The 24,040-nt window shown below is 38.6% G+C and overlaps 1 protein-coding gene and 1 pseudogene across 2 annotated transcripts in view; both read right to left on the bottom strand.

Moving 5' to 3' along the window:
* LOC307170272 (NACHT, LRR and PYD domains-containing protein 3-like) overlaps positions 1 to 24,040 on the bottom strand; it is a 412,645-nt gene that overhangs the window by 184,530 nt on the left and 204,075 nt on the right. The gene's annotated exons all lie outside the window — the stretch shown is intronic.
* Positions 7,857 to 24,040, bottom strand: part of LOC307166395 (NACHT, LRR and PYD domains-containing protein 3-like) — a 42,928-nt pseudogene continuing 26,744 nt past the window's right edge. The window contains exons 4-6 of the transcript XR_013824037.1: positions 22,861 to 23,034; positions 8,663 to 8,709; positions 7,857 to 8,587 (exon numbers count right to left, since the gene is read on the bottom strand). The product of XR_013824037.1 is annotated as an NACHT, LRR and PYD domains-containing protein 3-like (transcript). The remainder of the gene's footprint in view (positions 8,588 to 8,662; positions 8,710 to 22,860; positions 23,035 to 24,040) is intronic.

Below are 24,040 nucleotides of genomic sequence, written 5' to 3'. Positions count from 1 at the left end.
ATACAACAGCTTCTACAAGTGATGGTGTTTGTTTTGAAAGCAGTAAATCCAAAAAGGAAATGCTTGCAGATTTGTTGGGTACCAAAGCTCAAGGGGCGTTAATACGTTCACGTTTTCAAAGCATTTCACAAATGGATGCACCATCTAAATTTTTTTTCAATTTGGAAAGAAAAAACGGCCAAAGTCGTATCATTCATTCATTACGTTCGGACACAGGGAATGAGCTTACTGAGCCTAGTGAGATACGCAAATATGCTGTCGGTTTCTATTCAAACTTATATGAATGTGAATTGTCTCAAAGAGAAGATAATGACTTTTCTTTTCTTAATGATCTTCCAAAGATTGATGAAGAGTCTAATAGTATGCTTGAACAAAATTTGTCACAAAATGAATTATATACCGCTATGATGAGCATGGAAAATGGAAAGACTCCTGGCATTGACGGGATTCCTGTTGATTTTTATAAAATTTTATGGCCAGTGATTGGAGAAGATTTTTTTTTAGTTCTTAATGATAGTTTGAATAGAGGATTGTTACCGTTAAGCTGTAGAAGAGCTGTTATTACCCTTTTGCCCAAGAAGGGAGATCTCCAAAACATAAGCAATTGGAGACCGATATCTCTTTTATGTGCAGACTACAAAATATTATCAAAGGCTCTAGCTACAAGGTTAAGTCAAGTTCTGAGCCAAGTCATACATTCCGATCAGAATTATGGCATACCCAATAGGTCAATCTTTGATAACATCTCATTGGTCAGAGATGTTTTGGAGGTTGCAAGGCTATTTGGTGTAAATGGCGGTCTAGTTTCATTAGACCAAGAAAAAGCCTTTGACCGTGTAGAGCATGCATATTTGAGAGAGGTTTTAGAAGCTTTTGGTTTTAGTCAGGTTTTTATAAATATGATTGAGGCCATGTATTGTGACATTGAGAGTGTTCTCAAAGTCAATGGTGGTTTGAGTGCTCCGTTTAGGATTCAGAGGGGAGTGAGACAGGGATGTGCCATGTCAGGCATGCTATATTCCCTTCCTATTGAACCTCTGCTTCATAAATTAAGAAATGAGTTGAGTGGTTTTACTATACCATACTGTAATGTTACGTTGCACCTTTCTGCCTATGCAGATGATGTAGTTGTTTTTATATCTGGTGCTGATGATATTGAAAAATTGAAGATTATTGTTAACAGTTTTAAAAAAATTTCTTCTGCAAAAGTTAACTGGGGAAAAAGTGAGGCCCTTTTAATGGGCGATTGGGATAGAGGTCCTCCCAGTTTGCCTGGAGGTTTAATCTGGAAGAAAGGCGGATTTAAATATCTTGGCATTTTTCTAGGGAATGATGACTTTGTTACAAAAAATTGGGATTGTATGCTAGAAAAAATCAAAGGACGTTTACAGAAATGGAAATGGCTACTTCCCAAACTGTCTTATCGAGGTCGTACGCTCATAATCAACAATCTGGTGGGCTCCTCTTTATGGCATAAACTTGCTTGTGTCGATCCGCCTCTGGGACTGTTACCAAAACTTCAAGCAGAAATGGTCAATTTTTTCTGGGACAATTTGCACTGGACTCCTCAAAGTGTGCTTTTCCTGCCAAGGGATGAAGGAGGTCAAGGTTTGGTGAATCTGGTCAGCAGAGGAGCGACTTTTAGGTTACAGTTCATTCAGCGATTGCTGATGGGTCCCAAGAATCTAGTGTGGAGACCATTAGCACAAACCATTTTATCTGGGGTGAACGGAATGGGACTTCATGCTGCACTTTTTTTGACGGACTCTACTCTCCTGGATTTGTCTAGACTACCTTCATTTTATAAAAGTCTTTTTAAAGTGTGGAGACTTTTTAAACATAAATGGACAGAGTCAGCCACATCTCTTTTCTGGTTGCTTGAGGAACCTGTTGTGTTTGGAAGTCGCCTTGATGTGTCAGGAGTTGACCTTCCAGGGCTAAAAAACTTGCTTGTGTCAAAGAAACTTTTGCAATTGAAAGATATTGTTGAAAAAGCCGGACCTGGACTAAAAGATGCAGGCGCTGTTGCTATACATCTGGGCATAAGATCAGTGAGAGTTGTTAGTAGTTTTCTGAACAAACTGGATGGGGTTTTAAACTCCAAGGAAAAAGCTCTACTTGAGAGTTATAGTATGGGTGATATTGTCCCTGATGCTAATGACCTCTTCCCAGACATCAGAATTACTCCTGATCTTGAAGAATCTTCACATAATAGTCCTCTGTTGTGTTTGAATACAAATGAAAATGTTGATTTTTGTACAGTTAAAGGAAAGATCTTGTACAAATGTATTGTGAAGGTAATAAATAAACATACATTAAAAGACAGAATTGACACAGTATGGAGAGACAAACTAGGAGTGGTAGAGGAAATAAAACCAGAGTGGAGAGTACTCTACAAACCACCATTGACCAAAAGAGCAGGCGATCTCCAGTGGAGAATACTGCATGGTGCAATCGCTGTAAACGCCTTTGTGATGAAACTGAATCCCACTGTAAATGATATTTGTCTTTTCTGTTCAGAGAGAGAAACAATATTTCATTGTTTTATGAATTGTGATAGACTTTCTCCACTCTTTGATCTTTTAGAATTTTTATTCTCTTTATTAGGGACGACTTTTACGAAGCAATGTTTTATATTTGGCTTCAAGTATAATAGACTACAGAAATATAAGTGTCAATTAATGAACTTTATTGTTGGTCAGGCCAAATTAGCAATTGATATTTCCAGAAGAAATGAAATGGAACAGAGAAATGGGCAACATATTGTATCAGTTTTTAAGAATATGTTTAAATCAAGAATTCTCGTTGATTTTAATTATTACAAGATGATGAATGCAATCAATGTTTTTGAGATTGAATGGTGTTGTGATGTTGGTATGTATTCTATACTTAATAATGAGTTGTTTTTTATATGTGATTTAAGGTAAAGTCATGTAGTGTTGTTTTTTTGTTTTGTTTTGTTGTTTTTGTTGTTTTTTTTTTTGGTTGTTGTTTTCTTCTGTTAAATAACAAATAACTGCTGTTTAATAAAGTGTGTTAAAACTCAACTCTCTCTCTCTCTCTCTCTCTCTCTCTCTCTCTCTCTCTCTCTCTCTCTCTCTCTCTCTCTGTGCGCGCACATGTGCGGCGTGATTGTGGGGAGCGCGTGAGCAAGGAGTGTGTGGAGTTGTTGAGTGAGTCAAACTTTTCCTTTCTGAGTTTATTATTTATTTATTTATTTTGAATATTGCTGTAAGTTAGAGGAGAAGGTGTTATAGTGGCAATTTTTGTCAGTTTATCTGATAAAGATGGGCTCAAATTCCGATGGTTTTTCCTGTTTGTCTGTTCGGCACGCGTGTAAGTGCATGCCGTCAGATGAGTCAGTGTCTATTGAGAGTGTTTTGGTTGCTATTGGTCGAGAAATAGGTGCACAAAACATAATGTCCGCTTCAAGAATGAATAAAGCAATTGTCGTTTTTCTGAAGGAAATCGAAATGGTTAGTCAATTGGTGGAGTGTGGTTTGACTGTTCAGGACGTATTTGTTCCAATTTTACCTTTGTCTAGTCTTTCTAAAAGAGTGATGTTGTCAAACGTACCTCCGTTTATTTCTGATAAAGCGCTCAAGTCTATTTTAGCTCGTTATGGAAAATTGGTTGGACAGATTAGAATGATTCCTCTAGGACTGAAAAATCCGGAGTTGAAACATGTCATGTCTTTCAGACGTCAGGCTCTGATGATATTAAGCGCTGAGTTTGAAATGCTTGATGTGTCTGTTAAATTGACAGTGTTTGGTAAGGACTATACAATCTTTATCACTACTGAGACTATGAAATGCTTTGTTTGCGGAAAATATGGCCACATTAAAACAGGTTGCCCTGTGGTTAAAGAGGCTCAAAGCACAAAGAATGGTTCAGTGCAAGATTCAATTGTTTTGGGGAATAATGAGTTGGTCAAACCGACTACAGAAAGCGCTGCTGCAGTTGATTTGAATGCGGAAATTGACGCGTCTACTGAAATGAGAGAACAGTTGCCTCAGGGTGGTAATGTTGAGATTATAGAAATGGATGCGATCATTCCTGATGCTAGACAGAGTGAAACGAATTACCCTGTAGAGATTGTGGAGGAGGCAGAACAATCTGGAGAACAAGATGGGTCTAAAGTGAGGGATGTCTTGGATGAGGTGCAGGCATCAAATAGGGATATGTCCCAAAATGATGCTGAACCAATATCACAGGATGTTGACAGTGATCTGGATAGTGAGTGTTTAGACTTAATCACTGATGAGAATTCAATTCTCAGGAAAGCACTGTTGGGCGATTAAAGAGGGTCCGGTATTATAGTTTGGAACAGCTGGATGAATTCTTGAATGCTACAAAAAACCAGAGAAAACCAAAGATTGAAACGTATTTTCCTGATTTGAAGCTTTTTATTGATTCCTCTGCTATGGCTATGAAGAAAGCAACACTTGAGGAACTAGATCAGCCTAAGCGTTATCGTTTAAAAAAGTTTGTAAGTGCTGTCAGAAAAAGAGTAAAGAAAAGTCCTTAAAGAGGTAGTCTATTATGTATATGAAATTACATCTATATTGGCATTTATTCATTTTCTCTTTTTTCATCCTGATGGTATCCTTTAATATCGGATCCTTAAATATAAATGGATGTAGGGATGTACGAAAGAGAGTGACTTTATTTAAGTATTTACAACTTAAAAAAGCAGATGTAATTTTGTTGCAAGAGACTCATACTGATGCCTGTAATGAGACGGATTGGATAAATGAATGGGAGGGCAGTATTAGTCTTAGTCATGGTACGAACGTGAGTTGCGTTTTTATTCTCAAAGCGTGTTAAAGATAATCCAGTTTTCTTAGAAATAATACCAGGACGCCTTCTTAGAGCTGATATAATAATAGGCAATAATAGTTTTTCTTTTTATAATATCTATGCTCCTAATATAGGAAGTGAGCGCTGTGATTTTTTTCTGAAACTTTCTGAAGAATTGTTGAAGTGTTCAGATGATAAGATTGTTGTTATAGGTGGTGATTTTAATTGTACGGTAGATTATAAATTGGATAGGAATCATGAAGAACCTCATTTTGGTTCAACAGATGTTCTTAAATCTTTAATTAATAGACATAGTCTTGTAGATTTGTGGAGGGATGTTTATCCTCAAGTTAAACAATATACTTGGCTGAAAATTAATTCAAATAAGGTTTCTGCTGCCAGATTGGATCGTTTTTATATTGAGGAATGCAATAAAGGAAGATTTTTTAGTAATCGTATCTCCCCTACATCTATATCAGATCATCATTATATTTCTATGTCTATGTCTGTCTTGTCACCTAAATCCTATAAGTCACAGTGGCACTTTAATAATACATTACTTCAAGATCACATCTTTGTGCACTCTTTTGGTCTTTTGTGGAAGTCTTGGAGAGAAGAGAGAGGTTCATCTCTAAGTCAATGGTGGGATCTGGGAAAAGTCCAGATAAAGGTTTTTTGTCAACAATACACAGCAAATAATACTGAGAACTTGAAAGTGAAGATGAAAATGATAGAGCAAGAAATTCTTCAACAAAGCCTCCGCAATCAGGGAGGAGGGGAAATCATTAAAGAGAACAAAGGTCTTTTGAAGGATTTATTGGAAGAGCAGGAGAAGGAGACACTTGTCAGAACAAGATATGTGAAGTGCAATGAAATGGATGCTCCAACTGCCTTTTTTTTCGGACTGGAGAAAAAATCTAAAGAGCAGAAATTTTTTCACAAACTGAAACTACCTAATGGCAATGAAATAACCAATCAACGAGAAATTATAGTTTCTGCTATTTCTTTTTATGAAAAACTTTATCAGTCCGAATTTTGTGATGAAGTAGCAGTTGAAGAACTTCTTCTAGATCTTCCACAGTTGCCTAAAGAAGAAAAGATGGAATTGGAAGAATTCTTGACTTTTGATGAGCTTTCAAGTGCTGTGCAAGAGCTGAACAGTGGCAAATCTTCTGGTGTGGATGGTCTCTCTGCTGAGTTTTTTAAAAGCTTTTGGAATGTGATTGGACATGATTTGTATGATGTTTTTTAGCAGTAGCAGTTATTCCTAATTGAAAAATCTATCCAAAATCAAAATCCAAGAGTAAGTGTTTCTTCTTCTAACTTTTATGTAACTGTATTAAAGGCCTGGCAAATGTTTAAAAAATTGAGAGATGATGATAAACTTTATGGTGTTTTAGAACCATTGTTTTTTAATCCTCTCTTTAAAAGGAATTCTTCCATTCTGAGTTCAGTAATTGACAAGTTTTTAAACACAGGAATAGCTACTGTAAAAGATTTAATTGATTTTTCAAAGGGTCAATGGTATACGGCTAAATCTATAGCTAATAGAGTTGGGCTTAGATCAGAAAGATGTGTTGAAGGGATAATTGGAGATCTTAAAAAATCTTTTCCTCAGTCTTTCTTGACCTACAGTATGTAAACAATTTTATTAAGAATGATGAAAGGCCTATGATTTTTCCAGATCTTCGAGTTAACATAATGTTTGATTTGGATGAAGATTTAAATTATACTTTATTGAAAAGATTTGAAGATGTATTGTTTCATAATGTTGACAAAAAGATATTATATTGTATGTGTGTGAAATCCTTGTTTTATACTCAATTGAAGAGACGTGTTGATACTAAATGGAGAGAACATCTATCAATTTCTTCAGAAATAACTCCATCATGGAGGTGTTTGTATAAGCCCCCTATTCCTAAGAGGTCTGGGGACCTCCAGTGGAGAGTACTCCATTGTGCTGTGGCAACTAATAGTTTTGTATCAAAATTTAATGAGATGGTTTTATCTGCATGCCCTTTGTGCAATATTCTTGATACTGTTTTTCATTTTTTTTTGTGATTGTTCAAGATTAATTCCTTTGTTTGAATTGTTGGATAAAATATTTACTAAGCTTGGTTTTATGTTTACAAAAATTGTTAATTTGTGGTGTGAAGTATAAGAAAGATGTACACTTGGTCATTTTCTAGTGGGACAGGCAATGCTGTCTATTTTAAAATCCCATACATGTGAGAATGAAGGAGAAGATGCTGATATGCTTGGAATGTTTAAATCTCTTGTAGAGGGCCGGGTTGTTATGGAATATGCATACTGTAAATTAACAAATAACATGCACTTTTTTGATGTGAGGTGGAGTGTGAAAAATGCTCTTGTCATAAGAGATGAGCTTGGAGAGTTGTTTAATTGGTGAATTGTAAAGAATGTTTTTAAATTAGTTGTTTGATTAAAAGAGTTTTAAAAGTCAAAAGTCTCTCTCTCTCTCTGTCTATCTCTCTCACAGACACACACACTCTCTCAATTCAATTCAATTCAATTCAATTCAATTCAATTCAATTCAATAAAGCTTTATTGGCATGACAAAAATACATTTGTATTGCCAAAGCATCAAAAGAGCATAGAAAATGATTTTGAACATTTAGTACAGAAAATAATAATAATAATTCAATTAAATAAAAATAATAAATAAAAATAGTAGAACAGTTTATGAACATTTTAAAATTCTGTGAACAATGTAGAATTCAGTGTGTAAGTGTTTGTGTGTTTGTTTTGTGTATGAGTGTGTGTGTGTGTGTGAGAGAGAGAGCGCATCACTGATTGGTCGTCAACTCTCTCTTTTTGTGACAGGCATCAATGTATCTTGCTGCTAGTGTGATACAATCTCTTTTTTCACATAATAGATGTTGAAATTGTTTTATTGTTCAATTTTAGGAAGTTAGGGCAAAGTATTTCAAATTTTGTGTAGAAAGTCCCTCTAATGTCCTAATAGTTCCTAAAAATCCACATTGTGCAAAAATAAAGTGTATGAATATCAATAACGGTGATAATGCAGTAAACACACATAATCAGTTAAACAACTGGAAAAATGTCAATTTAGTGAGTGTGTGTGTTTATGTAATTACACACTTCTGATTAAAATTAAAATGTGTTAAATGGTGCCACATTTTCTAAGCAAAAGTTTTACTGTCTGTGTGTGTGTGTGTGTGTGTGTGTCAGTGTGTGTGTGTGTATCAGTCAGTGTGTGTTTGTTGTTTAATGTGACACAGAGACACTGAAGAGTTAGTATTATAAAGTCTAAATCCAGCACAGAGGGGTTCAGTGAATGTGTGTGTGAATGTGTGTAAGTGTGCGAGTGTGTGTGTGTCAGAGACGCTGTAGAAGGACAGAGTGCCGGCCGACACGTCCACAAACACTCCTACTCTCTTACAGGATCCTGAACCAGCAGAAACAGCAGTGGAGTTATTATTGTGCCAGACAGTGAATCCGTGATTAGAGCGGCTCAGACTCCAAGACTTCTCATTACGTCCAAACACACTGTCTAAACCCGGTCCTTTCTTCTTGATTCCTTTATATGACACTGATATTTCAGTATCATCTCCACTCCATTCAGCCTCCCAGTAACAGCGTCCAGTCAGACTCTCTCCACACAGAACCTGAGGTTTATACTCAAATCTCTCTGGATGATCAGGATACGACTGCCACTCTTCCACACGCGTCACCTTTCTGTTCTCCTCAGACAGAGCGAGACGAGTGTGTGCTGTGTTTGGATCCAGTGTGAGATCGACGGCATCTGAACACAAGAACACACATTACAACAGCAGCATTTACAACAACACACACTAAAACTGTGTGTTTGAGGACTTACATCTGTGTAGTCTTGATGTCATCATGAACTCTCCACAGTGATCCACACTAGAAAACACACACACACAAAAATAAATAAAATAAAAAAATAAATTAAATAAAACTTTAATTAAAGTACATGAAGAAATAAAAAATATGACACGATCAAGTCCAAACACTAGTTCTAACAACGTTAGAAAAGCAGAACCCTTAGGCAGTTCGCCATTCAGTTTGACAATCTACTACATGTCTTTCCATTTGCTTCATTAGATGGGCTGAACTTTGAAGATAAGGGAGGGGCTGATTATAATATTATACACAATGCCGCTTTTTACGCCGTCTTAGTCAGACAGAATCGCCGCAGTTTACGGCGCATTATGGATGGCCTGCGGTGTCAGAAACGCCGTTGTTGACTGAATAAAAAAAACGGCGATAATGACGGCGATTTTGCTTTGCCGTTTGTTCCACAGAACGCCGTACTTTGCGGCCTCTTTTCGTCTTAAACGCCGTAAACACAGGCATTTTGAGAATGAAACGCGTTTGGTTAGTGGCGAAATTTAAACCTTTTGGCGTTCCATAATTGAGTAGGACAAAATGCACGTTATGAATGCGTAAACGGGTAAATCAAACAGGCAGTGCAAACGTGTGTGAAGTGTCCAAACAGGCGAAAAGAACGTGCTCGTTCCCTATAGTGTTCTCGAAATCGCACATCTAAGGCGTCATTGCTAGAGTCTGTCATGCTTTTGTCCCTGTATGTGGTTTAGGACTCTTGTATTATCATTAACCCTCTGGGGTCGACAAACGCGCCGGCGCGTTTTGCTGGATTTTCTTCACATTGTAGCACAATAAACTTAAATTACTCCGTCATTTATGGTCATACAGAAAAAAGAAATAGTAAAAAAGAATCTGTGAGATGTCTACTTTTGTATGTGTCCACTTACAATCAAATCAAAACATTGTGCTTTTGTAAAATAAAGAAAATAAACAGGGTGTGCTTTCTGCCTCTCCGTCTCGGTGAACTTTATCAACTTTATCAACTTTATCAATAATCTGAAACAAAACTCAGCGAATACTTGTCATACATTTATGAGCCATATATCTTAATAAACATTTAAGTGTGTACTTTTGAATTATCGGATTCAAACTAAAAACAAATATTCTCTGTTTAAAGCAACATGGTGTAAGTTTTGCTCTCGGGGTCCCCCTACAGTTGGGAAACAGTATTGTCTTCTACTACTGTCGTAAAATCTGTCATGGTTACACCAGGGGATACACGTGCATTTGTTGACAAGCCGATACCCCAAACTCTGCAAAAGGAGTTCTCACGTCTTGGGCAGACTGCCTGCGTTGCGTGTGAAATGTCTTTATCCCAGGTGGAATTCCTGTTCCCTTTACGCAATCATACTACAAATCATGCGTATTTGCAGAGTTACCATATGTACCATCAGAACTGAATACGAGCAAGCAGCACAACTGGATGTACGAAATGTAAGCGTTTTTTTAATTTATTATTACTTTTTTTTGGAAGCGAGTTTTTCCTCATCTGTCAATTTAATCCAGGGAGTGAGGTATGCCGTAAAGCAGTCGAATTTTGTAGTTCTTTTTGTGCTCGGGATACTACTGTAACAACAATGCCTCTACGTTAGGGAATTTATTAGCTCAAATGAGAGGTATTATTCATAAGATACGAATATGCATATGTCGTTTACACAAATAGATTATGTCAAAATAGGAAATAGGTCAAAACCTCAACTTATATCAACAGTTACACGATTTCTCGTAGTAATTACTGATATAGGTAGGTAGAATTATATTTTACTTAGGGGGGAATTTTAGGAAGAAGGTAATGTTCATTTATTATGCAAACTGTCCGTCCAGCAAACAGAGTGTATAATTTCTGAACAGAAACCTATCGTCTTTAACACCGACAAATAACCCTTTCCTGTGGCCACAAAGAATTGATTATTTTCGTGTTTAGACAACTTAGATATTTAAATAGTAAAATGATGATAGAGCTGGTAGGCAATAACACTTTCAGGGATTTTCAGTAATGGCACAATATGAGACAGATTCAATTCATAAAGATTATAGGTTTTTAATCAAGCAACTAAGATTACATGGACTATTTCAATCACGCAGGAGTAAATATGCATAACAAACAAACAATATAGCGATCGCAAATAAGGAATAAAATGAAATAAAATAAAATAAAAGGTTAAGACAGAGGAAGAGAATGAGAGAATAAGAGTGAAAATAGTAAGAGTGAGAATAATAAGAGTGAGAATAAGAATGATTTTATGTGTGTATACGTTGGTAGCGTTTTAAGAAGATGGGTGTGGGTGTGTGTCTCTGGTAGCACGTGGTCGGGTGTTTACCTAGTAACGCGTGCGTGCATGTGGATATGTGTGTGTGTGTGTGTGTGTGTGTGTGTGTGGGTGAGAGAGTGTAAATGTGAGTGATAGGATTTAGAGAAAGGCAGAAACAGTTTAGAACATTCCTTCACAACGAAACCACAACAATTTCTAGTAATTCTTCGACAACCTAGACAGCATTTCTTTCAGATTGCGAATTTAAGGATTTACTTTACTCTGTCTGGAGATTGGCCCTCTGTGTGTGTGCGGCTGCGAAGACAAAAGGAACCTGGAACACGTGGTCACGGCGTCCTTGGTTGCGATGGTAACTCAGAGCGTGCGCAAACTTAGCCAAAGATGATTTTAGCCTTAAGTTGGTTACGTTGGTTTGTAAGAAAATTATCAAACTGAGGTAGACTATCAAAAAGAAAGACTTAGAATAAAAACGAAGTAAAAGTAAACGAAGGTTTCTTGGAAGAAGGCAGGAAGAAGGCGGGTCTCTCTCTCTCTCTCGTGGCGGAACTGCAAAGTTCGAGAGATATGGTGCCGTGTTTTGAAGGAGCTAAAGTCACGCCTTCTCACGTACCTACTCCAATCGTTTGGCGAGTGTGTGTGGCGCCAAACTTTCTTTGTTCACTAAGTACACGCCCTCTGGAGCAACGTACTGGAGGAATAAACTTGGGTATAGAACATTTATAACCTGGTATAAATGAAAGAATGCATAATTTTATACATTGAGTTAAGAATTCAACACCGTTGGTTCTTCCTGAACACAATGATACCACGGACCGTGGTTCTGGCCGTTAATAACACAGAGTTACATGATTCTTCAATATAATGAGCATTTCACCTTTTGATTATACCATAAAACTTAGTTATAGTGGTCTTTCATATAAGGACCATGACATATAACATGAATACATTTCAAGAATATACAGAAAAGAGTGATTTTTGATCATAATGTCCAGGCATGTGAGCTTCTCTGGGTTTTGTGTGTGTGGTGGAGATCGCCAAGAGTTCACCACGCGTGCTGAACTTTTGCTCTCGAGCCGGGGGGGGGGGGGGGGGGGGCGGGTTAGGTGAATGCTATGTGTGTGTGTTTTTCCCGAATTGATGAGATTATCAGCCAGTACTTTTTTGGACATCGGGTCGGACACTGTCTTATTGTTTTGAAGGGTTAATCAGTGATAGAAAAAAGTCCCGGGGGTCCAGTCCGACTGGCAGATCTGATCCGAAACAGTCGAACAGAAGGTTGTGTGTTTTACTCAGGAAGAGATTAGGGTCTTTGGATCAGGGATCAATGATTTATGCAAATAGCAGGCGCCAATCGGTCCGCACGTCCTGCGCAGCGGGATCTTAAGACAATAGAGGTGTTTGTAGATGATGCCTTTTCCAAAGCCTTTTCCAGCCTTTCCACTTCCTTTTGTAGTCCGGAGCGTGTTTCGTCCTCAGCCTCCGTCTCCAGGAGCAGATCCTCCAGACGTTTTTGTGCCTGGTCCTTTTGTTTGCAGGCCTCCTCCAGCTGAGTCTTTAGTCCTGCGTTTTCCTTTTCCAGATGGGCGTTGTCTTTCTCCAGCAGACGTGCCTGGGCCACCAGGTAGTGAGAGAGACTTCCGATGATGCGACTCCATTCTTTCGAACTATAGGCCTGCGTGGGGTCATGGGACATGAGCTGATCCACGTTGGAGTCCAGTTCCTGCCGGCTCAGGAGTTTTGGGTCGCCAAGGTCTTTTGGTAGACAGCCGGTTGTCATGGCACTTAGCCACGCGGCCAGACCATCCCAATGTTCCGCGGGACTGGATGCGCGCGACATTTTGGCTCACTGTTGGTGAGAGAAACACAACACACACAAAAAGGGCCAAGGCAAGCTTGTCTCGAGGTTAACGAGCTATAGTACGGTGTACCGTCAATAGGATCTTTGGTTTTAACTGCTATAATCAGTTAGGTGGGTCAGGATAGGACCCGAAATAGAGACTGCGCAGTTGTCACTCTATTACTTAGCCTGGTGGGGTCTTGTGGGTGAACTGAAAAGCAAGTCACGACAGAACATGCAAGGCACGAGTAAGAGAGGATTAAAGGGGAAGGAAGAAGCAAAGGTTAAACAAAGATATCACAGTGCGAATAAAACCTGAGTGGTTTGATCTATGCTGCAATTTGAACACTAATAGCCCAGAGGAGGTGCCTTAGGGAGAACTAGGTAAAACCCCAAACACTTAGAAAGTGTAGGCGGGGAAATATTTAAGATTATGTGGCTTATAATGAGAGGCAGAGTTTTTTTTTTTGTTTTTTTTTTAAGTTCAGTTTAACTGAGGTGGACTGAGGTCAGCCCCAGCTGGCCCCCGCTGAGCGCGGTCAACCTTTCTGGCGCCCCAAACACCTGGCCGCCGTGACCTTGGATTCTCCGTTACTCTGCTCACGGCCACGACCACTCAAACAGAGTGACTGTAAACACAACCCTAGCAGTCCCGGAGGTGTCGACCAACCGAACGCAATGCAAAGGTGGGTGCTGCCCAGAACTCACCAGGGTAACCTGGAGTGGCAGGTCTGCCGATAGTTTGTGCAGCGGCCCCAACAATTGACTTTTGCGCCGGCTTGGAGGCTGACACTCCGAAGCACCGGATTGCTGATGTCACTACTGCGTGCCGCCGCCAGTGGCAGAGATAAAAGAAACTCAAGAGTCACTGCACGGTCAGGGTCAGTAACGTCAGTCGGCAGCCTTGCCCACAGAGGTCCAACGGGACTCCCACAGTCCACTGCAGGTGCTGAGAGTCTTGCCTATATGACACACAAAATGGGATTAACCAAAGGGAGCGTAACGTGAATTTAAGATCTCTTGCTTGCACCTAACTGAGTTAATGTGGAAATAGGACAGAAATCACGATGAACCTGCGAATGGTTCGGTGGTAAAACACAAATAATAAAATAAACTTTGAAGGGAAAAGAAAAATTAAACCAACCTGGAAGCGGAAAAAACGAATTAAGAGGTGTACGGTCTTGTCAGTTAAAGGTGAAACAGAAGGAGGTTAGCGGTACCCCAATGCAGGTGGAAACAGGAAAAAGGGGGGCGGCAGACCGCTGTAGTGGGTTAATAGAGCCTCTAGGGGGCACTCTTCCTCTCCGTGGTTCGCCTTAACTGTTAGACACAACTTAAATTTTAATTCAAAATTGGCTTAAGATCAAATCCAAATAAGCCTGGGGGAAATTAAACAGAGAATTCGAATGATTATTTATAACAATCGGATAACACTTAAGTTATTTTGCAATGATTACAAACTAATCATTCGAAGAAAGCATACATGGAATGGATTTTAACCGAATAAATTTGTAGAAAGCTGACAGCTGACTTGGGAAGTGAGCTGCCACTAGGGGGCTCTGTCCTTCTCAGGGGCTATGATGACTGGAATTTGATAGTGGGAATAACCAAATTAATTTGTTTTAATTCCTAATCAAATCTGAATACACTGGGGGAATTAACAAGAATTAGAAAGATTTCTAATAAATAATCACCCTAACATAACATTGAAGTTGTTATTAAATGATTATTAAACAACAATAAAACCAAACAGAATCCTGAGGCAGATTAGAAATGGAAACAGGGTAGAGTAGAGTGAATTTGAGAGAAGAAGGATAGCTGACCTGGAGGGGTGTGGCCACGAGGGGCACTGTTCTCTCTCCGGGTGAACTATCAGTGGTTTTGGAGTGAGAGACTTTATAATTTTCTATTCCCCTTTCGGGAATTAAATTCACAATAAAATGTCTCAGTCCAACATAAAAGGATGGTTTTAAAGAACTTAGCAAGCTGTAACTACAAATATGTATTTAAACAGCTTCTTAGATACTCACGGCCGTAAATTTTGAAGCACCAAAATCGAGGCGGAAGAGAATGACCAACAGGTCTTTAGCTGTGGTTGACCACGCGATGGCAGTGTTGTGTTTACGCAGAACACAGTCACAAGGTGGTAATTTGAGAACGCTTCAACAATCACAATTTCCAACGTGCAGGCCTTTTGCAAACACACAAAACCACACTGCAAATAAATTTTCCAAAAAGATCGCGGCGGATCTTTTGTCTCTGGTCTTTACAGAAACCGACACGGGATTTTCGCTGGCTAGCTAGGCCCGATTTAACCCGTAGCTTGTCGTTGCTACCGACATAAAATGAAGATCTTTTATTCTTCTGACCCGGAATATTTTCCTCCCGGGGTTTACAGAATACCGGTAATACGCCTGTGAGGAATTTTCCTTTTTCAAACAGGTCTTTTAGACAGAATTACATGTACGCAGTCAAGCAAAAATAGATTTTCTTTTTTTTTTCTAACTTGGACTAAGTAACAATACTGTCAAACTGCAGTTTCCCCTACAACCAGGAAAATACTGGCGGGTTACTGATACGGCTGTTTCGCCTTGATCAGTTTGAGTCGACTTTATCAATTACAAAATTCAAACGCGCGTACAAAACATTAAACTTATATAATCACACATGAATATTGTAACATAAACGACTCTGGGTAAATGCGAATTAGCTCAAGGATATAGGGAATTTTGGAAATATTAATAATCATAACTCATGGTCATAATTCATAAGTCGCATGTACATTTACTTTATCAATTATTGAGATTACCTTGTTCTGTAACTGGTCTGGTCATCAGTCATTCGTCCAGCGAATAAATGTAAGATCATCACAGTTAAGAAAGGGTATTTACAAACTCCAAGAAAGTTTATCTTCTGGCCACGAACATCAAACTTTCTGAGTTTATTAATTAAAACTACTCAATACAAACGTACGTAAAAATACAAACAATAAAACAAACAAACATTTAAACAAACAAGAACATAAGAAATAAGGTGATAAGGTGAGAGAAAAGAAAAGAGGGTAACTTAATTCACAGACCTAAGATCTAGACACCCAAAATCAGCTTTTTAGAGAGAGATACTTGCAAGATTCTGTGCTCTTTCAGTGTGGTGCGCGTGTCCAGCTGGTTTGCGTCTAGATTCGTCTTCTGGGTCGTTTCGCAAGACGATGTCAAGGCTCACTTGAATTTAACGTTACCGAGAAAGTTAGATCATTTCCCTTTTGGAGGGGAAAGGCACGTATGAGCTTAGTTGCAAAGGAACGGCAGCTTCTACATGACGCGGGGTATGCGTCCCAGAGGCCAAGGCAAGGCCTGTCCAGCTGGTTCCGTTGGCAGGAGGAGCGCTGCGCGTGGAGGAGGAGAAGGTCAGAGCGAGAGCGAGGTGAGAGTTGAGAGTTGAGAGAGAGGGGAAGCGCCGGTCTCTTCCTTTTACAAGACATCTGTTTACGCCCTCTTTCTGGGGCAACGGCAAATCAGATCTTCTGATCTGAGGCGGGAAGAAAGTTTCTTTGTTTGTGAAGAAAACGCCTACCTTGACCATATGTCTTATGAGAAAAAGAGTTCATATTTCCTCTTAAGATTGTACACACAGAACAATACATTTTACTGTAATCTCCTATGTGTGACTGGTTGAATTAAAACAGGACGGTCAGACAGATACCAAGGATTACAGGTAAATATAGGACACACATAACGTTACATTCATATGCATCATTGCACACAAATAAAGTTTGATTAAACACACAATAAAATTGTCAGTGTTTCCGTTATGGCAAGTGACGACACTTGAGAAACACAGGAATACATATCAACATTTAGTAATGGCTTGTTATGTAAGAGATTTGTTTTAAAGTCCACGAGTGTGTGTGTGTGTGTGTGTGCGTGGAATGTCTGGAATGTCTTTGAGGCTTGTCACGTGATTCAAAGGCATGGGGGTTTTAGAGGGGATTCTCCAAAAACAGGGTTCTTTTTGTGACTCAAATGTCCCTCGGGGGGGCCACAAAGATGCAATTTTGACCGTTCAAGCAGACTTAAAGGCGCCATGAACAGACTCGTTGTCTAAGGAGACAACGAAGGATGTGTTTGGAGATCAGGATTTACTAATTTGAACAGCATGTGACCGCATGTCATAGTCATTGTCGCTACAATATGAATCAGAATTTTGTCCCAAAATGAAATTTGAAAGTGCCCGCATTCAAAAAACCATTATTATGTAACAACAATGCCTCTACGTTAGGGAATTTATTAGCTCAAATGAGAGGTATTATTCATAAGATACGAATATGCATATGTCGTTTACACAAATTGATTATGTCAAAATAGGAAATAGGTCAAAACCTCAACTTATATCAACAGTTACACGATTTCTCGTAGTAATTACTGATATAGGTAGGTAGAATTATATTTTACTTAGGGGGGAATTTTAGGTAGAAGGTAATGTTCATTTATTATGCAAACTGTCCGTCCAGCAAACAGAGTGTATAATTTCTGAACAGAAACCTATCGTCTTTAACACCGACAAATAACCCTTTCCTGTGGCCACAAAGAATTGATTATTTTCGTGTTTAGACAACTTAGATATTTAAATAGTAAAATGATGATAGAGCTGGTAGGCAATAACACTTTCAGGGATTTTCAGTAATGGCACAATATGAGACAGATTCAATTCATAAAGATTATAGGTTTTTAATCAAGCAACTAAGATTACATGGACTATTTCAATCACGCAGGAGTAAATATGCATAACAAACAAACAATATAGCGATTGCAAATAAGGAATAAAATGAAATAAAATAAAATAAAAGGTTAAGAGAGAGGAAGAGAATGAGAGAATAAGAGTGAGAATAGTAAGAGTGAGAATAATAAGAGTGAGAATAAGAATGATTTTATGTGTGTATAAGTTGGTAGCGTTTTAAGAAGATGTGGCTGTGTGTCTCTGGTAGCACGTGGTCGGGTGTTTACCTAGTAACGCGTGCGTACATGTGGATATGTGTGTGTGTGTGTGTGTGGGTGAGAGAGTGTAAATGTCAGTGAGAGGATTTAGAGAAAGGCAGAAACAGTTTAGAACATTCCTTCACAACGAAACCACAACAATTTCTAGTAATTCTTCGACAACCTAGACAGCATTTCTTTCAGATTGCGAATTTAAGGATTTACTTTACTCTGTCTGGAGATTGGCCCTCTGTGTGTGTGCGGCTGCGAAGACAAAAGGAACCTGGAACACGTGGTCACGGCGTCCTTGGTTGCGATGGTAACTCAGAGCGTGCGCAAACTTAGCCAAAGATGATTTTAGCCTTAAGTTGGTTACGTTGGTTTGTAAAAAAATTATCAAACTGAGGTAGACTATCAAAAAGAAAGACTTAGAATAAAAACGAAGTAAAAGTAAACGAAGGTTTCTTGGAAGAAGGCAGGAAGAAGGCGGGTCTCTCTCTCTCTCTCGTGGCGGAACTGCAAAGTTCGAGAGATATGGCGCCGTGTTTTGAAGGAGCTAAAGTCACGCCTTCTCACGTACCTACTCCAATCGTTTGGCGAGTGTGTGTGGCGCCAAACTTTCTTTGTTCACTAAGTACACGCCCTCTGGAGCAACGTACTGGAGGAATAAACTTGGGTATAGAACATTTATAACCTGGTATAAATGAAAGAATGCATAATTTTATACATTGAGTTAAGAATTCATTGAGTTAAGAGTGGGGGGGTGAATGCTATGTGTGTGTGTTTTTCCCGAATTGATGAGATTATCAGCCAGTACGTTTTTGGACATCGGGTCGGACACTGTCTTATTGTTTTGAAGGGTTAATCAGTGATAGAAAAAAGTCCCAGGGGTCCAGTCCGACTGGCCTTTTGCTAGTCAGCAGATCTGATCCGAAACAGTCGAACAGAAGGTTGTGTGTTTTACTCAGGAAGAGATTAGGGTCTTTGGATCAGGGATCAATGATTTATGCAGATAGCAGGCGCCAATCGGTCCGCACGTCCTGCGCGGCGGGATCTTAAGACAATAGAGGTGTTTGTAGATGATGATTCCAGTAAGTTGATTAGGTCCCAGACAAGAGGGGGTTTGATCACGGGGTAATTTTAGTAATTTAATCATATAGAGAGAGCTGACAATCTGATCATCTTACTTTGCGTTACACCACCCAAACCCCGAAGTTCCGTAGTGCCAGTAAAAGCGTTACATACCCCGTCAGGCTATGGCAGACGTGTCATTCAACCTATTGTAAATCGATGTGCCATCACAAGGGTCTTGGAAATATATTATGAAGGTTGAAAAACTACATGGTGTTGCTTTAAGTAATTTGTATAAAACCAACAAGATGTCCAGTTTCTCAAACCCTTGCTCATTAGTTTGAATTTGAACACACCTACGCGCGCAAAAGAGATTGACATGCAAATCGTCCACATGGAACGCGAACGCGCTCGTTACCTCAAACACAAAGCACCAAACTTCATCAGTCTCTGCTTTTTTTCGAGTTTGGAAGACACGCTGTGAGCTTACATTGGATTTACCTCAGAAGAAGAACACGATTTGAAGACAAGAAAGATGTAAGGTAAGAAATCCTTAATTATATTAGTTCTAGGGCTGTCAAAGCAACGCAAAATCATATTAACGGCACTATTTTTTTTAACGCTCGATTAACGCAGCGTGTATTTTCTGTTTGACCCGTGGCCCAAAACCTAGTTGGAGAAATGGAGATACACAGTGTTGCCAACTTAGCGACATTGCAGACCCATTTAACGATTTTTTTCCCTTCAACAAAGCACCCAAACCTTATTTAGTTTCTGAGAATCTACTGGTACCGCCGGTACTGCTCTCCCAGCACGCGCGTGCGCCTCTCTCTCTCTCGCTCTCTCTCTGCGTCTCGCGCTGGAGAGAGGAGCCGCGCTTTAATTCAGTTAAACACAGATATGATGTTGCTTCTCTAATTTTACATGCAAGTATAGCCGAAATCGCAAAACAGATATTGTGTTTATCTTATGTTTATTTGATTTCATCAGACGACGGCTCGATTATCAGGATTTTTTTGCAGATTAACATCTTGGAAGGGAGAGCTGGTTATGTCTTAATGGGTCGCGTTTCAGTCACCATTTCATATTCATTCCGTTGTTTGACAACAGAAACAGTAAAATATACCAATGAAAACAGTTTTATTGAGAATTTAGCTTCATCAAAATAGGCACAGAGAGAGACAAACTATAATGTAGCCTAATAATAAATAATAAATGTACATTTAGCATTTTCAGAAGAGCTGCCCTGTCATGCAAAAATCTAAACATGTTTGTGTTAATTGCTCAGTGCAAAGAAAGAGAAGTAATGGGAACCTGGTATTTCTTTGTTCTTTCTACATGTGTCTAATAGACATGAACAAGTTCTTTGAAAAACATCTATGACCTTTGAAACATGTCTCGTCTTCATGCTCTATGTTGACTATGGTTTCAATAATAAACATACATTTGCATAAAGCATCCATATTTATCCATGCCCACGTTGATTAGAGTATTACAAACTTGAAAAGTATTAATTTAAGGTACATTTAGAACAAAGAAAAAAATGTGCGATTAATCACGAGTTAACTCATGACAATCATGCGATTAATCGATTAAAATTTTTAATCGATTGACAGCCCTAATTAGTTCATGTTATTGTTGCATAATAACTCACATTGCAGTTGAACTGTTGCTAGATATATGGTGAACATAATAATATTTAGACCCGTGTTTACTGTTAAATACTGTGTTTGTGGATATCTGCTCAAACGTAGATATTGTTATATAATATCAAGAAAATGCAATTACCTGCCTCCTTGTTTATTATAGATGCCTTTATTGTTACACATATTTAGCCAGTGTATTGGATATAATGCATTGCATTCAATGTTATTATTTATTTTGTTTGTAAAAGATGGCTTATATTGTTTTGGCATAGATGTACAGTAATTGGTTTTGTATGTATATGTGACTGTGCCAACCCATGTTAAGAGGAGCAGAAAAGTGCGATTATGTGTGTGCGCTAGACTCCTAGAACTTTAAATGAACTCAGCCATCTTAGTTGAGTTTACTGTAGTTCAAGGACATGAAGAGGTGGACCGCTTGCACATGCCTGGAGAAGGATCTGGGAAACTTTGGAGGAGTGTCAACCTAACGCCTGTTAAAAACAACAGGAGTATAAAAGACTGATGAACTGACTGCCTCTTGGGATACTGATACGCCAGAGCCCCCAACGTCTAGAAGCCCAGAGCTGGGGACAAGAAACCCCAAGCAGAGGATAAGAAGCCCAGAGCTTACTACACCTTTGTTTCAAAACATGACTATTGTATTTTATACTTAAACGATGAAGTTCTATTTGCCTTTATATTTTTGTTTATTATAAAAAGAAAAGTAACCAATTAAAAGAAATTTAATTGATTACAAAATCTGCCTTCTGAGATTTATGATGCTGGAAGACTTTTAATGAGAACATACCACAGAGGAGTCTTCTGACCAAATTGTAAGTACCTTTTGAATGCTTACGGTTTAGGTCAGATTTGACTTTCTTTACCTTACCAGAGAATAATAAATAAATAGGTAAAAGGTGTTAAGAGTAAAGTACACACCGTAAAACAATATGTATAATATGGTAACCATGATGTTTCATATTTTGGAGCGCGATGTGCGTTTGAATGTTTCATATTCAAAACGCGCTGTGCGTTTGAAAAGCAAAACGCACCAAACAATAGGCTTTAAACTTAAACTTCATAACTTTTTTAAACTTTACTTTAACAACTTTGTTTTACTTCTTTACTAATCTGAGAAGTGTACCCTTTTAGTACCCTGATAGTTCGCAGTGCATTAAGTAATGTAAACAAATGCAACTTTTGATTTTAATAATTATTAGTAAACATTGAAATTAACATTAACAAAGATCAATAAATGCTGTAGAAGTCCAGTTCATTATTAGTTCATGTGAACTAATGTAGTTAATGTATGAAACCTTATTGTAAATTGTTACCGAAATTACAACTGGCAAATTGTAATTGCGAGATGTGTCTCGAACGAAGGGATTAAGGGGACTGTCCGAGGTGCTGAGATAAAAAACTGTCTGTTTTCTCTCTTTCTTCTTTTTTTTTTTTACCTAAATGATAACTATTGGATTAATATTCTGTAAAAGTTTGCCATTGACAATTCCATGCTGTTTTGCTTGGGTTTAATGATAATATAAGAGTCCTAAACCACATACAGGGACAAAAGCATGACAGACTCGAGCAATGACACCTTCGACATGCGATTTCGAGAACACTATAGGGAACGAGCACGTTCTTTTCGCCTGTTTGGACACTTCACACACGTTTGCACTGCCTGTTTGGTTTACCCTTTTACACGTTCATAACGTGTGTTTTATCCTACTCAAAACACATGTATTCGACGCCCATTTTTGTTACGATAAATGCGTCAAAAAAACAAAACAAAAAAGTCTGAAAATTGCTTTCCAAAACATCAATTGTGGCTGTTCATGCGTTTATGTCTAGGATTGTTGTTGATCTTTAACATTATAGCAATGAACAATATGACATCTTTTGAAATGCAATGCTGTTATAATAACATTTTCTCTGCACTTTTATGGGGGATTTAATTTTTGTATTTTATTTATTTGTAAATTGACTGTGAAATAAAGTTTTAAACATGTATATAAACCTCTCTCACACACGCGCCGTGTCAAAAATGGGTTCACAGACATGTTCGCGAGGGTTATCTGTTTGGGTGATAGGTGTAAGATGGAGGTCTCTTAAAGCGTATGTTGGGAAATGAAGGAGGGAGTTCCAGTTCTATGTCTTTGTAAGGTTTCTACAACTTATATAGTATCAGAGTCTATACATTATTTTCTCAACACATTCTCACTAACAACTCATCTGGATGCTTTGTCAGGACTGTTTGGTGTCACTTTTTAACACACTGGGACTCCTTCATTGTTCAAAAACTATTAAAAACTCTCAGTCTCACTCACATACACACCAGCCAGGATGATTCCTACTGGTCCACCTACTTGAGTTTGTCCAGTGTGCAGTCTGGATGGTTCATTGCATCAGAGAGCAGCTTCAGTCCTGATTCTCCTGGGTGGTTGTAGCTCAGATCCAGCTCTCTCAGGTGTGAAGAGTTTGAACTCAGAGCTGAAGCCAGAGCAGCACAACCTTCTTCTGTCACCAAACACTGAGATAATCTACAACAACAGTAAGTGTTCATGTCAGTGTGCTTCATTGTTAGAGAATATACACTACAATAAACAACACGGCTCTTCAACCCATCGATTATCTTTACAAGAACCTTTGATTGATTGCAATTAGTGATGTTGAGATTACCCAATTTCAAAATTGACCGTGATTACAATGGTCACGTTATTAAACAGTAAGAATTTGGAAGCTATGGTTAAAAAAACAAAAATAAATAAATTAGTCTTTTAGACTTGTGTGTGGCGTGCCCTCTGTCTGGATACTCTGTTAGACTGTTACTATAGTAGCTGAGTTCACTAGGTGATTGTCTAGGTAAGGCAGGGTGTGTGCAAATCAACTTTCAGCGCATGTGAAACTCTCAAATTGAAAAAATGGTGGAACAATGCAATCTCTTGTACTTGCTGAAGAAGCAAATTTAATAAGCTATTGGGACATTTTGGCTCTCTAAACATAATTCAGGAGTAGTTGAAGACAGGTATGCAATATGCAAAACATTCAGATGAAAAGTGTCAGGAAAAGCGGCGAACACATCTGATATGTACGGCACCTGAGGGATCATCACCATCCACACCCAGATGAAGGTAATAATTTTGCAAACATAATAAATACCCTGCTACTTACTCCTATCAAATAATTGCTATGAGCTTTGTTATTTTGATAAGAACAAGGTCTTAACTTTCAAATGAAACATTTTGACACACTTTAATGCATATGACAGATCACTATAGCCGCATATATGTTTAAGCGGAAACATGGAGCGCACCTGAACTGATCATCTCTGCATCTGAACTGATCATCTCTGTATCTGTGCATCTCTGCACCTGAACTGATCATCTCTGCATCTGTGCATCTCTACACCTGAACTGATCATCTCTGTATCTGTGCATCTCTGCACCTGAACTGATCATCTCTGTATCTGTGCATCTCTGCACCTGAACTGATCATCTCTGTATCTGTGCATCTCTATACCAGAACTCATCATCTCTGTATCTGTGC

Source organism: Squalius cephalus, assembly GCF_949319135.1.
Source record: "Squalius cephalus genome assembly, chromosome: 1".
Taxonomy (NCBI): Eukaryota; Metazoa; Chordata; class Actinopteri; order Cypriniformes; family Leuciscidae; genus Squalius; species Squalius cephalus.
This window is presented reverse-complemented; position numbering and strand designations above follow the sequence as displayed.